Raw genomic sequence first — 17,150 nt, forward strand, 5'->3', positions numbered from 1 at the left:
ACTGGGAGAGCTGGAAAGGGAAAGCTCGGTCTGGGGAACGCTCGTTTGTCACCGCTTTGATGGGAGCCAGTGCAAATGAAGGACGCTGGGTGACACAGGGGATCCCAGGGCACTGCAGCACAAGTGTTGGAGACAAGCAGTTATGAACCAGGCAGCTTTCCTGCCTGTTTGGCAAGAGTTCATCATTCCCTGCTCAAAGCAGGGACGTGGCTGCCCACAGGGGCAGCACTGCAGGGTCTTTCTGAGCTCTGGGGTCTGTCCGGGCTCCAGGGTCTGTCCAGGCTCCGAGCTCTGTCCAAGTTCTGGCATCTGTCTGAGCTCTGGGCTCTGTCTGGGCTCTGGGCTCTGTCTGGGCTCCGGGGAAGCAGCGCTGCCAGGGCTGAGCTGTCACTCCTCACATCCCTCACTCATCCCGGCCAGGCAGCACAGCTCGTGCAGGGGTCACGTCCAAAAAGGAGTGCCCAGCAGTGCAGTCAGTAAGTAATGAACCCAAACTCTATCGAGGAGAAAAACTCATCAAGCAGATCTGGAAAGGGTTTGAGTGGAATTGCCCCCACACTTGGAGCAGCACCCACAGACTCTCATCTTCAGGAAATTTCATCTCATTCACTTTTGAAAGTGAATGTCTGTAAGCAGCTTGGAGAATTTGAATACTCTTACAAAACAAATGTCTCATCACTGCCCTATCGTGGATCAGGGATGCAAGGAGAAGGTAACTACTCAATGAGGCAGGACGCTGCTCTGGAGACAGCAAAAGCATTGTGGGTCACTGGCAGACATTTGCCAGCCAGACAGGGCTGTTCTGCTCATCAAAGCTGACTCCAGCACAATGGAAGGCATGGAATTTCAGCCAGGGATCTCTGCCATCCCAGAGACCTGTCAAGGCTCTCTGACTGGTCATGGGATTTGCCTTGCAGCTGGCACACCCCGTGATCTCCTGATTTGGGATCTCTCCATCAGCTGTAACCTGGTGTGGGGCCACAGAGGAGGAGGAGGAGGAGGAAGGTGGCTGGGGGCTGCACTGAGGCTGGGCAGTGACTTCCATTGCCAAGAGCTCTGTAGTCCCAGAAAACACAGCTCCTGCTGCTGTCCTGCACCACAGGCCCTGCTGTGGGTGACCTGGGACACTTCCCACACACAGCTCAGGAACAGGAGCTTGGGATTTCACATGTGGGAAGGGCAGAGCCTGCAGAGGCTTGTCAGGATGCAGGAGCTGATATTTGCATCGTTCTTTCTCCAAGCAGAGTCCTGGGAAGCACGGGGCAGCCTGGCCCTCTGGAGGGCTTCATCCTGCTCCTCTGGAGAGGGCTGTTCGTATCAGAGCTGATCTCTTCTCTAGCCTGGGCCTTCATAAACCGAGCCCAATTATTCTGAGGCAGAAAAATCAGTGCTGTAATGACAGAATGAAATGTCCTCAGGAGTTTGCGCGTAGCCTTAAGTTACCTTTTATAAATAGGTTAACAGCTGGAGGGCCCGTGGTTGTTTAAAGGGAAAAGACATACAGGACATGCCCTATATGATATGTTCCATCCTAAGCAATTCTGCCACTCTGCTGATTTATATCTGCAGATTAAAGGATTTGCCTTTCAATCAAATTATTCTCCTCAAACTCCCAAGTTGGGGACAGAGGGGATTGTGACATTCCCCACTCGGTGCAGCTCTCCCTGGTGCAGCCATGGATGTTTTCTTCCTTGCTGTGCAAAACACGCAGCTCCCAAATTACTCCTGATCACTTGGATGGGGATTTGCTATTTCTGTCCTGCTTCTGGTGCACAGGACACTTGGGGGACAGGAGAGGGTGAGAGGTCTTTGGGCCCTGAGGAGCTCCCAGCCCGAACCAGACAGAGCATGTAACCAGGACTGACAAAAGCTGCCTGATGAGACAGAAGACGACTGTTCTGGGGGAAAGCCATCTGCAAAGAGCCCTCTCCACCAGGCCTGAGGGTCTGCAAGAAGTTTTGTGCAAGTCATTCCCTCCACTGACAAGGACAGTGTGTCAGGGACCAGGGCCTGGCTGGTTTTATTGACTGTTCCTTCCCCAGGTACCCGAGCAGGTACAAGATGAGGTGCAGAGAGCTGCAGAGGGGAAAGTTCTCACCACTCACCTGCAGGCTGGGAGGAGAGGCCTGAGGGAGCTGACATGAAGGACACGGTGCCCAGAGGATTCCCAGCCCTCTGCTGTGAGACCTGCTGGCACTGCTGGGACAAAAAGAGGGAATTGAGAAAGGCAACCAAAGGCCACATCTGGTGTGGGGTCCTGTGTGGGGACAGCTGTGCCAGGTGTGCTGTGCCAGGTGTGCTGTGCCAGGCACAGGCAAGGCCAGGCCAAACAGGGGTGACCTGCTCATGCTGAGTCTCCTCCTGGGCTGCTTGGAGCTCTGGGACAGGATTTTTCAGAGCACACACTTTTCACACCGCTCCTCAGGACTGCTCTGGGCAATGCTGGGACCCAGCAGTCCACTTCTTTCTGAGTCCTCCTAACCCAGGGACAGCACTTCCTCGTGGCTATAATTTACAGAGGGTAGTGGTCTTGCCTTCTAATTCCTCTGTTTTCAAGTTACAACAGAAAAAACAGTGCAGGCTTTCTGCTGCATCCTCCCTTGGCCATTCAGAACTTGCTCTGGTTCCATCACATCATTTCTCACCTCTCCTGAGGTGGCTGATCTCTCAGTGTCTCACCACATGCTCTCCTCTCTTCCACAGGTGTCCCTCCTGCTCTTGGTGAACTCTCCTGAATCTTGCAGTGTGCTGTGGGAATTGCCTTTGGAAAGGCTGGGCTGTCTCCATGCATTTCCTGATCACTCATCTGTGTTCCAATACTTCCATCTCCCTTCATCTCCCTTCAGTCTCTGGCACCGTGTTCCTCCTGCTCCAGCCTGGCAGAGGTCAGGACTCTGTACAGTAGTGCCCAGGCCAGATTTTGGAAATGCCCCTTTAGAAACCTGACCCTCATGAACCTCCCCTGGCCATGGGGATGGCCGGGGCACTTTGGCTGCCTGCAGAATTGCCAGGGCATTTTCTGTTGTTTATTTTCAGTTTGGGCAGCCAGGCCATCTGCATGCAGCCTGTGAAGGACATGGGTGCTGGGAAGGACACGTGTGATGCTCCTCCTGAGCTGTGCAGCCACTGCTGGCCCTGTCCTGCACACTCAGCACTCCAGGCATGCAAATAAAGGGTGTGTGGCTTTCATGCAGATGCTGCAGCTTTAAATATGAGCTGCACAGGGAAATTGCATGAAAAACACCTTTTCAGGCTAGAAGCCTGTGTGGATTAAAGGCAGTGTCACCTCAGCAGCAAGGGCAGAGCTCTGCTTGAGTGGAGAATTCCTGGTTTGGCTGGGAAGGGACCTTGAGGATGATCCCATTCCATCCCTGCCATGGGCAGAGGGGCCCAGCCCTTGGGGCAGCTCCATGGGCTCCTCTGGACCCCCTGGAGGAGCCAGAGGTGGTTCCTGTCCCTGGCAGCCCCTCGGCCCCAGCTGCTCGTGCTGGGCTGGACTGGCAGCTCCAGGTAACAAATCCCACACAGCTCCACAGCCCTGGAAATGAACCCTCCACACCAATCTCCTCACCAGGAAGGTTTTCCAGGCTCAGAAAAGTTTCCTGCCTCTGCTCCCAAGCCCCTGCTGCCAGAGCAGAGCAGAGCAGAGTGAATCAGCTCAGCCCTGAGGCTGGGGCAGAGAGGGGAGCTCTGAGGAACTGTCTCACATCCAAAGCTGGGGTGAGGGTGTGACTGCAGAAAGTGGTCCCAAGGAGCACAGTGAAAGTGCAGCACAGGCTGCAGCAGAGCTGCTCCAGTTACAGCTGAGCCAGAGGGTGGCTGACGGGGGAATTAAAAGTTGCCTGGAAATGCCGAAGGATGAAACTCAATCTGTCATCTAATTTAATCACCACGTTGGTAAAGCCCAGCTTTCTGGAAGAGACAACATAAACACAGGCTCTAGAAGGAGATTTCTTCCCTTGAGACTCCACAGCAGACCTGGAGACCTGATTGTGAAATTCCATCGTTGCAGGGAGGAAAAAAATGCCAATAATGTCCAAAGCTTGTGCTCAAAGGCCACAAACTGCCATGATTTCTCTACATCTCTTTCTGCTCTTGCTTTTAAGACACAAGAGCTGGGGGAAATGACAGCAGCTCTCAGTACTGTGGGGGAGAATTCCCATTTAAATTCTTATTCATCTCCCAAGAATGAGCGACTTTAAGGGGGAGGGGGTGAATGTGCTGCAGTTGCTTGGAATAGGAATACAACTTGTTATACAAAGCATGGAAAATCATGATAATCCAAGGGGAAAAAAATCTTGGCAGGCTATGAAATTCAAAAAAGACAGAAAACTAGAAAGTCTGAGCAATGGCAGAAGCAAAAAGCCTGAGACAGCCCCTTTCCAGCCTTTTGAGAGATAGAACAGCCTTTGGGGAGAGCAGGCAGGTCTGAGGGCCCAGAAAAGGAGGCTGTTGGCAACTGATCTTAAGTATTATCTTGGCATTTTAATTTTTGCAGCCAAGAGGATTTATCACAGAAAACAGCAGGGCAGCAGACAGGCAGGAATTAAGGAAAATTTAGGCCCCCACCTCCGTGAATTGATTATAATTGGAAGCATCCACCAGCCAAGGATCCAGGCAACCAAACAGCCCAATTCAGCTATTTTCAAGTTTTTGGTAAACTGAATGAATCCCTAATAGCAGCACTCATCTGTGGAGTGGTGTCTGCATTAAAAACTGCTTTTAAGGGGAAGAAAACAAACTCTGAAGGAATCAAAGCCCCCCTTGTCCAAACTACTCCCAAATTCTCCGATGTGAAGAAGGTCTGTGGCAGCTGGAAAGTGAAGGGCATGAAATGCCACACCAAGTAGGTGATAAAGAAACAAGTGCTGAAGACATCTATAAATAGAGGTGTTCAGTGCCAGCATTGAACAGGGCATGGTACAGGCAGAGCAAGCTTGGGAAAAGCTCCTGGAGAAGGAGAGGGGAAGATGACAGGAGAGTCGTGAAGATCAGAGAGCTCTGTGGCAATTAACTCGTGCCAGAGAGAGATGAAGGTGCTGGAGACAGATAAGGGAACCCTCAGGACATCAGGATGCCATGGGAAAGGGGGGACATGGTGGCTGGGGAGCCTGAATGACTCAAGGATCCTTTCCCTAATTAAAGCCAGTCCCCAAAGGTCGTTACACATCATAGTGAGACACCCAGTGCAGTCTCTGCTCAGGAGCAAATCCCCTGGTCCTCAGCTGGCCCAGGCTCTGGGCTTGCCCAGTCTGTGAGCCCAGACTCGCTGAGGGCACGTGGGAACCCCCTCCCAGCAAAGAATTTCCTCTTAATAAACAATCTAAATGTACCCTCCTTCAGCTAAAGCCATTCCCTGTGTCCTGTCCCTCCATGCCTTGTCCCCAGTCCCTCTCCAGCTCTCCTGGAGCCCCTTCAGGCCCTGGCAGGGCTCTGAGCTCCCCCTGGAGCCTTCTCCTCTCCAGGTGAACATTCCCACATGGGGTGGCCTGAACCTGAATTAACAGGAGAAACTGTAGAGGCAACAGGGAGTTTGGAATGCTGTGGGGTCATTTAGTGCCCAGACAGATGGGACAAGGCATTAAGGTGTCTCAGCACGTCCCTGAGGGTGACCTTCAGGCTGCCATTCCTTCCAAGAGAAGCAGCCACAGTCCATGGAAGAGCTGCTGGAGTTCAGCCTTTGCTCTGTGCAGTTCTTTCCAGGCCCATTACTAAACCACTGATAAAAGATTTTAACTAAAATCCTGCAGAAAACAGGGCTTCAGCTGAAAACCCTGCAGGCTGTGCTTGTGGCTTCTACAAACCCCATCTGAACCCGGATGAGGCCAGGACAGCATCCAGATCCTGCTAGGAGAGCACTTGGAAACCTTCTTAGTGCTTGGTTTCGTGGAGCAGAGAGCCTTTTAATCTCTCATTGCAGAGGCAGTTTTGGAAAGGGAATCTGCTTGAAGTCGTGTCCCATGTGGACATCGCTCCTTTTCCTCGTTAATGGATGGCTTCTGTCAGAGTTGGCCTCAGAGCAGTTTTCAGAGGCAGTGAATTAATTCTCCTCCCTCTGAGAACAGGCTCCCATGGCTGCTGTCTCCTCTCCTTGGCCGAGGAGTCTTTGGAAGGGAGAATTAGGGATAATCAGTTTGTCACAAGTGTCAGGAACGCACTGCACAGAGCTTTACATGCTGACAGAGTAGTGCTGGTTGTAACCAGCCCGAGCACTTCCCTAAAATTAGTATCTAAATAAATCCATTCCTTTGGGAAAGCATCTGCTTTGGAATTAAATTATTCCAGATCTGAACGTTAGCAGGATTTTTGCTAAACTTGAGCTGTCACCCTACCAGAGCACAATTAAACTTTAAGTCTGCAACAAATTCCTCAGGAAACCTGAGAAGTCAAATGTGAAACCACTGAAAAGAACCAAATTACTTCAACGTCAAATTGCTGCTTCAGCAAATGGAAGCAGATTTGGGGCACTGGGGGAAGATGCAATTTCTGGGTTGAGAAGATGAGCCACAGCCATAATGAGTGTTTTGCCAAGCCTGTATCTAGTTTCAAAACCTTCCCACAGTCCTCCCAAATAAGCACTGGTGAGAAGGAGTCATTAAAGAGGGGATGGACTAAGAGCAGCCTGAGCATTAATGAATGAGTGCAGGTTTGGAACAGAGCTTGTTACATCGGGGGAACTGCTCAGGTTCTCACATGGGGACAGGGCTCTTGCAAAAGCAGGACGGGGAAAGCAGCTGCAATGAGCCTTGCTGTGTCCCACCAGGGCTCCAGAAGCTGAGCTCTGCAGCCTCACAGCACTGCTGCTCCCAGCCTCTCCTCCCCACAATGGCTGGGCTGGAAAGGACCTTAAGGAGCATCCAGTGCCACCCCTGCCATGGCAGGGACACCTCCCACTGTCCCAGGTGCTCCAAGCCCTGCCCAGCCTGGCCTTGGGCACTGCCAGGGATCCAGGGGCAGCCACAGCTGCCCTGGGCACCTGTGCCAGGGCCTGCCCACCCTCCCAGCAAAGAATTTGCTCTTAATAAACAATCAAAATCTCCCCTCCTGTCCCTCCATGCCTTGTCCCCAGTCCCTCTCCAGCTCTCCTGGAGCCCCTTCAGGCCCTGGCAGGGCTCTGAGCTCTCCCTGGAGCCTTCTCCTCTCCAGGGGAACATTCCCAGCTCTCCCAGCCTGGCTCCAGCCCTGCAGCAGCTCCAGGTCCCGGTGCTGTCGGCTCAGGGCTGGGGCAGCTCTGCAGGTGGGGTCTCACCTGAGGGGCAGAGGGGCAGAATCCCCTCCCTCAAGATCACCCAGGAGCACCAGGATCCCCTCCCTGCTGCTCTGTGTCCCCCAGGGCAGAGCTGTGGCCATTCCCTCTCTGTGTCCCTCTGTGTCCCCGTGTCCCCCCACTGACCCCTGCAGTGACCCTGGCTCTGCCCTGCCCCAGCAGCCACAGCCCAGCCCTGACTCCTCCAGGGGAGCTGCACGGAGACAGGAGAGGAAATAAAGAGGAGCTGAGGCAGGGGGAAAGGGGCCTGACTGCTGAACTGCTGGGCAGGCTCTCCCTGGAGCTCTGGGATGTGACCAAGGCCATGGGCTCAAGGGAAAGGTGACAGAAGGGCAGCAGTGCCCCTGATTGCCCTCTTCACGGCACAAAGTCATGAGTGTAATTATGCCCTGTGTTAATTACAGCCCAGACTCGCTGCCTCCACATATGCACTCAGGTGTTTTAGCAGAGGTGACTCTTTTTTTATCTTCTGGCTGGGCCAGAGGAGCAAGGCCTTGCATTTCCTCACCAGCTTTAAACCTTCACCATGAAATGGGAGACTGATAAAAGCAAGAAACACTGAAAGAAACTTTCCTTACTCGTTCAGAAACTGAAATTCCAGCGTAACACCCCCAGGTCCTTCATGGAGCACTGGAGCTGACTGGAAGGGCTGGAGCTGGGGAGATCCCAGGAACCAGGACCACAGGAGCCCCTGCAGCTTCCCAGTCCTCTCCTTTCACTGCAGAGATGGTGCTTTGCAGGCAAAAGAAACCATTTTTTCCTTTGCTGATGGTTCTGCTGACAAGGTCCTGCACCAAACTCTCAGTGAGCTGCCACCAAGTCGGGCTTTGGTCTGAGAAAAGAGAACCAACAACAGAATTTGGCAGGGTGCTGAAAGACCTTTGGAGTAAGGATTGTGTGCAAGGTTTCTCTAGGATTACATTAGAAGAGAAGAAATCCTGGAGGGTTGGTGATGAAAGTGAATATTTTTTGTCTGCATGGTAAACACGCCCCATTATTAAAGCGCATTAGGATGTGATTTGTAACCAAATATTACAAATATGGCTATTTATTACCAAATTATCCCTGGTAATCCCTCAGGGCTTCCCAGCCAGGACACTCCAGCACAGAGAGAGGGGAGATCATCTGTCCTCTGGCAGTTGACAGCAGACAGGCTCGATTCAGAAAGAAAACCAGGGCCAAACTGCAAGAATAGCTCAGGAAAAGCAAGGCTGTTCTTAGGGAGAGTTGGAGCACCCACAACTGACTGCTCATCCCCAAAAAAGGCATGGGTGGGGGGCTTGGCTGTTTGCTGCTATTCATTTATCACTGAAATGCACCGAGCTGAAAACAATCAGCATATTTTTGAACACTGATGTTCATTAGAATAAATATTTCCTTTTCTGCCAGGCCAGCAGAGGAAATGGAACCAAACCCCCGAGATGGCACCGTGATGTTGTGCAGAGCCTCACCACAGCCCCGGGGGGAGCAGCTTCAGCTGAGCCCCACAGCAGCTCTGTCTGGTTCTAATCTTTCCAGGCCATTAATCCTGCAGCAGTTAAAGCTGCCAAACAAAGAGACAGAATAAAATAGACATTTTGGGCATATACATCTCCGTAACCATGTGCAGGAGGGAATTGCTGCTATTGTTTCTTCAGGGAGTCATGGAACCACGGGATCCCAGAGTGGTGTGGCTGGGAAGGGATCTCCAAACTCATCTCCTGCCAGCCCCTGCCATGGGTGTGGACATGAGTGGGCGATGTTGCTCTCTGTCACCTGTGAGTGGCTGTGGCAGGTCCTGCTCCTGGCTGTGTGCCATGGGAGGTGTGGGGTTGGAGGGACACTGGGGATGAAGGGAAGGGATTCAGGATGCTGCCAAACCCCCCACTTCTAAAAAGACCAGGCCTTTCATGCCTGCACCTCCTGTCCCCACCTCGAGCACCCCTCCTTCACGAGCTGGGCTCCATGGTCCTTGTGGGCCCTTGCAACTCAGAATATTCCATGATTTACTTGTGGGAGAAAAGCTCAGGGGGTGCCAAAAAGCACCTTCTGCCCAGTTTGTCCATGCTGACACACTAACCCCACAAAGGATCACGTACCAGCGCTGAAATAATCCCACTGGTACAAATCTTGGCTGATGCTATTTGAATATTGAATTTCTTCTCACAGGAAGTGTGATGGAGCATGGAAGTGCCTCAGGGCACTGATTGTGCTGGGGGGAGAAGATGGGAAATCCTCGTGTCTCCTGGGCTCTGTGAAGTGTTACAGACTGAATCTCCCTGCACACATGGCCGGGCTGTGAAGTGCTGAACTGTTCTGTTCTTTTCTGCTGGAACAGCTTCTCCTCCTGGGCTGATTAAAATGTCTTGCACTGAAAGGCAGCCCCAGGAGAGCCAGGCTGCCCCGGATCTGCTGCAGAGGCAGCTCTGGCTGGGCTGCTCTGCTGGGGAGAGGAGCAGGGCTCACCACACCACAGATCCACGGGGATCATGGCTAAGGCCAGCTCTGTTAGGCAATAACCGAGTTATTTATGAGTGGGTGGGTGGCTACATGCTTCTGTCAATAGCAACATCATCCCACAGAAAGAAAAGACTCTTCTGGCTGTCCTGTGGTGAGGGAGGAGAAAGGGCCTGGCAGGGAGCTCCTCATCACTTCCAGGAGGAAGACAAAGCACCCGAGCCCCAGTTAGGCCATCAGTGTTCAGCAAGGCAGGGAAGCTCCTCCTTGGTTCCAGCCAAAAGTGGGTTGGGAGAGGAAGCTGCTCCAAGGGCTGAGAACAAAACGCTCTGCGTTTTCCTGGGGCTCTCCTGTGGCAGCAGCAGGGTGTGAATGCGGGCAGCAGCCAGCACTTCCTGCCCGCTCCGTGCAGAGGAGCAGCCCTGGGACAGCACCTGGCTCCGGCTCCTGCTCCATGGTAGGAAATGCCCAGGATGCTGCAAATTCCCTGCTGTGCTCAGCAGGCTTGGGGCAGCTCCGCTGGAGCCGGGGCAGCGCTGCCTGGAGATGCTCTGGGGGCAGGAGCGGTGACTGTGAGTGAGTGTGAAGCGTGCAGGGGTGGGTGACACTCAGGACAGGGTGACTCGGCTCCGTGGCTCACCTGAACCCCGCGGTGCTCCCCCGCTGCCGCACGGAGGTACCAGCGCCTGTGACCCAGAGGGACCCAGAGCTCCAGGCGGTCTCAGCCTGCTGGAACCGGAGCAGCTCTGCAGGGAAAGGAGCTAAGAATGCCCACCCTGTCCCTCAGCCCCTCTCCCTCCCACGGGCCACAGGGATGACACAAAGGATCCCTGAGCATCCCGCAGCGCCCACCCGGGATGCCAGGAGCACATCTGGGATGCTCAGGGATGCTTTGTGCTGGCCTGGCTGGCCCAGACAGGACGGGGACAGGGGGACACAGCCCTCGGTGACAGGTGGCTGCTCCCCATCTCATGGGCTCTGCCGGCATCCAGCAGAAGCCAGGCGGAAATTCCCGGAGCATTCTCCTGTCCGGAGCCAAACCGCGCCTGGTCCCCGGCCCAGCCCGGAGCTGCAGCGCTGCTGTCCCGGTGCCTGCCCGCTGCCCCGTGCCCAGCTGCCGGCCGGTTCCCAGTGCCCACAGGGGCACCGGGGAATTGTTTTCCACGGGCTCCAGATGCTGCTTGGCAGCGCCGGGGCAGCCTCGCTCCTCCCGAGCCCCGGCAGCCACAATCGCGCCTTTGTCCACGGCTCCCGACGGCTTCATGGCCGCTGCCAGCTCTGCGGGCCGGACGCGGCTCCCAGACCCGGACACACGGACAGCAGCTGCTGCTGCTCCGGGGAAATCCCGCTGCTTCTCCTGCCCAGCGGCTGCTGCAGCTCAGAGCGGGCCCTGCTCGGCCCCAGCCCCGCTGGGGACACGAATGGTGGCTCACATCCTGCCTGAGGTGAATTTGGGGTGGAATGCCCCGGGAACAGGCCTGGGGCACAGTGAGGGCTGTGCCGGGCACGGGGAGCTCAGGGAGGCCTGGCACCCCAAAGCCGCTGCTGCAGAGAGCTCCTGGTCACAGCTCCCGACAAAATCCACCCTGGGAACAGCTCGACGGCCCCAGCAGCACTGCAGGCAGCCCTGGGGCAGCTGGGAGCAGCTGGGAGTGGGAACAAACAAACACCCTCAGGGCATGCGAAGGCCTCTGTGCACAGTGGGGCTGGGGGTGGGGGTGGGCACCTACCGGGGCACAGGGAACTCCTCTGCTGCAGGGACAGTGCCAGGCCCTGCCCTGAGGGTGAGCCCTGCTGCCCAGGACAGTGCCAGGCCCTGCCCTGAGGGTGAGCCCTGCTGCCCAGGACAGTGCCAGGCCCTGCCCTGAGGGTGAGCCCTGCTGCCCAGGACAGTGCCAGGCCGTGCCCTGAGGGATGGACCTGCCCTGAGGGATGGCTCTGCTGCCCAGGACAGTGCCAGGCTGTGCCCTGAGGGATGGCTCTGCTGCCAGGCCCAGGGAGGAGCAGGTCCTGCTGCTCCCCAGTGGGACATGCTGGAGGAGAGGAGGGGAGAGCAGTTCTCCTGTGGAGGCCTGGAGAAGAGAAGGCCATTCCCCCTTACCCTGTCACTCCAGGGCCTTGCCCAGAGTCCCTCCCCATCGTTCTTGTAGCTCCTTCAGGCACTGGAAGGCCTCAGAGAAATCACCCTAAAGCTTCTCTTTTCCAGGCTGAACGTTCCCAATTCTCTTTCCTTTCAGCAGAGCTGCTCCATCCCTCTGATCACCTTGGTGGCCCCATCTGGACTGGCTCCAAGAGAGGGATGCTCAGACCTCTTACCCAATTCCAGCCACACTGGATGGAGGGGAGAGGAGCAGCCCAGGGGCTGAGGATTGCTGGGGCTGCTGGGGATGTGACCAGTTGTTCCCAGTGCAGAGTTGTGGCACCACTCCTGCTGCAACAGGAAAATGTCCAGGACCAAACTCATCCCCTCCACACACAAAACACCAGCTCTGCACCCAGGAGAGCCCCAAACACAGCCCCAAATTCCCTTGTGCTCGCTCCGCTGGGGCAGACCCCACATTTCCTGGGACCCTGGTGATGCTGGGAGAGTTCCCATGAGCACAACATTCCCCCATGGACCTCAGCGCTCACCAAACTGGTTCAGTGGGTTTGGATCCTTTGTCATGCTGCTTCCCAAAGCACAGCACAGCTCCTGAGCCTGCTCCCCAAAACACAGCTCTGCCCCCAAAACACAGCTGTGCCCCCAAAGCACAGCTCTGCCCCTCAGCCTGGGTGCCAAGGGCTGCAGTGGGTGGGTGGTGGCAGTCGGGGACCTGCGTGGGCCCAGCCGTGCCTCTGGGACTGCCCAGCCCTGGGAGGAGGAGGATGGTGGGAGGAAGAAGCAGGGCTGAACCGGGGCTGAACCAGGGACAAACCCCAGCAGTGCTGGCACCTGCTAATTATGGCATTGGCAGTGTCACCACAGGCAGGACTGTGGCTGCCCGGGGCTGTTCCCAGGGCACAGCCCAAAGCCTGGCACCTCCTCTGCCCTCTCCCAGGGCACGAGACCCTCAGGACAGGCCAGGGCACAGCCACCTCCTGGCACGGGCAGCCTGTGCCCAGAAAGGCTCCTTGGGGAGCCTCCACTGCTCCATGCTGGGTGTCACAGAGCCCTGATGTCACACAGGTCACACCCTGGGGCAGCTGCCAGGTGACCCTGGGTGCCAGCTCGGGATTCCTTTGTGGGGTTTCCTGAGCTGCCTGGGGCAGGAATCCCAGTGAGGAGGTGACAGAGACAAGCACCACAGAGCTGGGCTTGTGCCCTCCTGTGGCACCTGGCAGGGGTGGCAGGGGCTACCCATGGGGTGTTTGCACCTACTTCTCTCCTCCCCACAGTGCTGCCATCTCCTTCCCCACCCTGCTCAATTCCTTCAGGGGAGACTGCCAGGACCCAGTCACAAAGCCCCTCCACCACCAGCCCCCCCAGCAGAGTCTCACCTTCCCGTGCCACCAAAGGCAGTGGCAGGAGCCACCCCAAGGGGACAATCCTGCAGTGGAGGGGGAGCTCCAGCAGAGTTCCACCCTGCCTCCAGCAGGAGCTCCTCCCTGGGCCCCCCTCCCCAGTTCCCTGCCCTCCTTGGGCCTTAGGTGCTGTCAGGGTCATCCCCGTGGTGGCACAGCCGTGGCCATGTCCCCATCCCCGTGGTGGCAGAGCCATGGCCATGTCTGGCACAGGGATGTCCCCGTGGTGGCCATGTCCCCATCCCCGTGGTGGCAGAGCCATGGCCATGTCTGGCACAGGGATGTCCCTGTGCTGGCCCTGTCTGGCACAGGGATGTGCCACAGGCTGGGGGATTTCCCTCATGGAGTGAAAGAGAAAGAAGGAAAGGGCTCTTGGCCACGTTCCTCTTGGCTTCCTTCCACCTTCTGCTTTTGATGTTGTTCTCCCTTTTTGTGCTCCTTGCTCGAGCCTCGAGCCCCAGCGAGGGCGGGGAGTTCATCCAGCAGCAGCAGCCAGGGAGGGAGAGCAGCACACACAGCCCTGGGCAGCGCTCCCAACAGGGCTGTGCCCCCAGAGCAGACAGAGCCCAGACAGACCCCTCTGGTGGCCATCTCAGTGACATCCCTCCCTTCTCCAAAGGTGCCCAAGGGCCTTCAGACACCCCAGAGAGTGGCCCAGTGTGCAGAAGGTGACACTGAAGAGACAAGGCTGGATGGGACAAGGAGGGGCCTGAAGGGCTGCCTGACCCCACTCCCACCTGCACTCTGCCCCTCCAGGGGAGGGATTGAGGGTCAGGAAAACCCTGTCAGTGCCACCCCTGCCCGCTGCCTCTGCTGCCTGGTGGCAGTGACAGATCTGATGGCACCGGTGGATCCAGAGGCTGAGCAGAGCCTGCTCCCCTCAGGAAGGAGAACCTGGGGGGAACCCATCATTGCTTCATGCTGTGTGCCACCCCAGATCCCCCTGTGCCACTGCCTTTGAGCAGCCCCCAAGGCTGCCCTGGGAGCACAGCAGCACCCAGGGCCCAGCACAGGCAGGGACAGGCACAGGGCCACCCAAGGCCACTGCCAACCCCGAGGCTGGCACCGCACCCGCCGGAGCCTGGCTGGCCAGCAGGAGATTAGCTTCCCTTCCAGCTCTGCCTGCATTTGGTGACCTCTAACAGGGACCTTGCACCCTGCCTGGCAAACCCTGCTCCTTGCTCCTGCCCAGGATCCCTGGGGAGCTGGCACTGTCCCCTGGCCCTGCTGGGAGCTGGCACTGCCCCTGGCCCTGCCCCTGTGCCCAGAGGGAGCCCAGGTGAGGGACCAGGCACAGCAGGATCACCCCGTGCAGGAGGGGCTGTGGGCACTGGGGTGTGATGGAGCCCCGGGAATGTCCCTGTGGGAGCAGCCACCACCCAGCCCCAGTCCCACAGAAGCCCAGCTGGCAGCCTGGCCCCAGCCTGGCACCAACATTTCCAGGAATTTTGGGGCACTGCTGCCCACGCAGCAGCTCTCCAGGAGCCAGCTTGGCACTAAAGGCTACTGCCAGGACAAGAAGCCAAAACTTTTCTTAAAGCAGGTTCTGCCCAGCAAAGCCACGTGAATCCCCCTCAGGAAACAATCCACTCACCAAGGTACAGCCAAGATTTCATCCCAGGCAGTTCCTGCTGTGTCTTCTCCCTGCCAAACCCCTCAGCTCTGGGGAGAGGGGGCTCCCCCAGCCACTGCCTGACACACCTGGCAGCACCACTTCCAAACCTGCAGGAGCTTGGCTTGTTGGGGAATTTCAGTGAATTTTACCTGATTTGAACCTCAGCCCAGAGCAGCAGCACTCAGGCCCTGCTGAGATCCTGCTTTGCCCTTTCCTGGTTCTCACTCCATGCTCCTGCCTCCAGCTGGGACAATCCCTCCTGGCCCAGCAGAGCCTCAGCTGGGGCAGCTTCACTGGACAAAAAAACTACAGAAAATTCCAAGTTTGGAATACACAGGGGCTGGGCATGTGCAGGGCAGGAACAGGGATGGGGGAACAGGCTCCAAGAGGCCTGGGAAGAGCTGCTGCACAAAGAAAACAGAGGAGGCAGAAAGGCAAGGACAGAAGGTTTGTTTGAAAACATGCAATAGGATTTAAAACCAGAGAATTGCCTGGTTATGGCTAAAATCACCTTTTGCCTGTTCCTAAGGGAGCCTGAACACCACTGAGGCAGCACTGGAGGGATGTCCAACAGCCACTGCCAATTCCCAAGGGAAGCCAGGGGCACCAGGAGCTGCTGGCACAGCAGGGCAGCTGGCCCTTGGCAGCTGGCCTTTATTAGCCCCAAAGAGAGGGCATGAGAGTCCTTTAGGCCACAAAGGTAACGGGGTGTGGGAGGAAGCACCGAGCTCTGCAGCCAGCAGGAGCTGAGGGGCTGAGGCTGATGAAGGTTTAAGCTGCTTTCAACATCAGTTTTCAGGGGGACAGATGGAGGGAAGGGGGAAAGAAACCCCACCCCGTTCTCTGCCCGAGCCTCCTGAGGGTTTGGAGGCACCATGCTGGATTTCCAGGGAAGCTTTTCCATCTGACCCCATTGTCAGCCTCCTGCTCGTCACATCCTCCACACAGGAGCCCCCTCAGGTGTCCCCCAGGAAAAAGTCCAGCACAGAGCAGGATCCTCAGCCAGCAGCAACTGGCCCCAGCATGGATGGAGTGAGGGGAGCACACCGCTCTGACACTCACAGGCTGCAGCCCCGATGGTGGAGCCCCAAATGGTTTGGATTCAAGGCACCTCAAAGCCCACCCAGTGCCCACCTGCCATGGCAGGGACACCTCCCAGTGTCCCAGGCTGCTCCCACCTGGCCTTGGGCACTGCCAGGGATCCTGGGGCAGCCACAGCTGCTCTGGGAGTTTATCCTGGAAGCAACAAGCAAAGACACAAAAAGCATCCTCCCCCAGGCTGGGGTTCTGCCACCACGAGCAAGCAGCTCATCCATGTCCTGCTGCAAGGAGAGGTGCAGGCAGCAACTTGGGGTTTTAGGACTTTACTCCCTGTGCCCACAGCAATCTCTCAGTTTTGAGTTTGGATCCTTGTTTAGATCCCTCTCCCTCCCCAGGACCCCCAGCACACAGAACGAGGTGGGCTGGGACATGGACAAGGGGGTCTCCTCTGCACCCCTCTGGGGTTTTAGCCATTCCCCATCCCTGCACTGCTGGGACACAGCCACACCACTCACTCCACACCCTGAGCACCAGGAGGGTGGGACAAGGAGCAGAGTGAGGGGAAGTGCAGCTGTGAACAGACTGCTGCCATGGTTGTGCTGCAGCTGAGTGACCTTGGAAAGGAGCGTCCTGACCCAGGCCAGTGTCCATCTGCTCCTTCTGGACAGGAGGAGGAGTTAAAACATTCCCACGACGCAACTGCTGGATGGCAGAGTGGGACTGAGAGATCCTGCTTCACCCCTGGGCTGGACCAAAGGGCAGTTTGGGGCACTCAGTGACCTTTCCTGACTCTCCAGCACCCCACATCCCCTTCCCAGAGTTCAGCCTTTCCCAAGGGAATGGGAGAAAATCTTAACCATCAAGTCTGATTTAACATTTCATCATCTCCCCATTCAAGAGATTCAGCTCTGAGGGAAAACAGCAAATTCCATTTTTTTTTTTAAACAAGAAAGAATTTCAAGTTTAATCCTCTTGGGAGCAAAAGGATTAACAGCAGGTTTTAAGAAATAGGTTTCAAAAAAAAGCAAGTTAAAATTCCACATAAGGCACCCCCATTTCAGTATTTTTTGACATGCATACAACAGAGTGAACCAGGAAGTTTCCAGGCATGTGGAGCTTCCCAGGAGCACCAGTTTTCACCTGGAAGTTGGTGTGAGGAAGATGGATTTAGGAGTTGGGGCTGAAGTGACCCCGAAACCAGCAGCAAAGCAGTTTGGGACTGCAGAACTTCCTCAGCTGGGGGTCCAAGACAGCTGAGGAAATTCTGCTTCCCCCACAGATAAATTCCTC

This window comes from Haemorhous mexicanus, chromosome 1 (genome assembly GCF_027477595.1).
Source record: "Haemorhous mexicanus isolate bHaeMex1 chromosome 1, bHaeMex1.pri, whole genome shotgun sequence".
Taxonomy (NCBI): Eukaryota; Metazoa; Chordata; class Aves; order Passeriformes; family Fringillidae; genus Haemorhous; species Haemorhous mexicanus.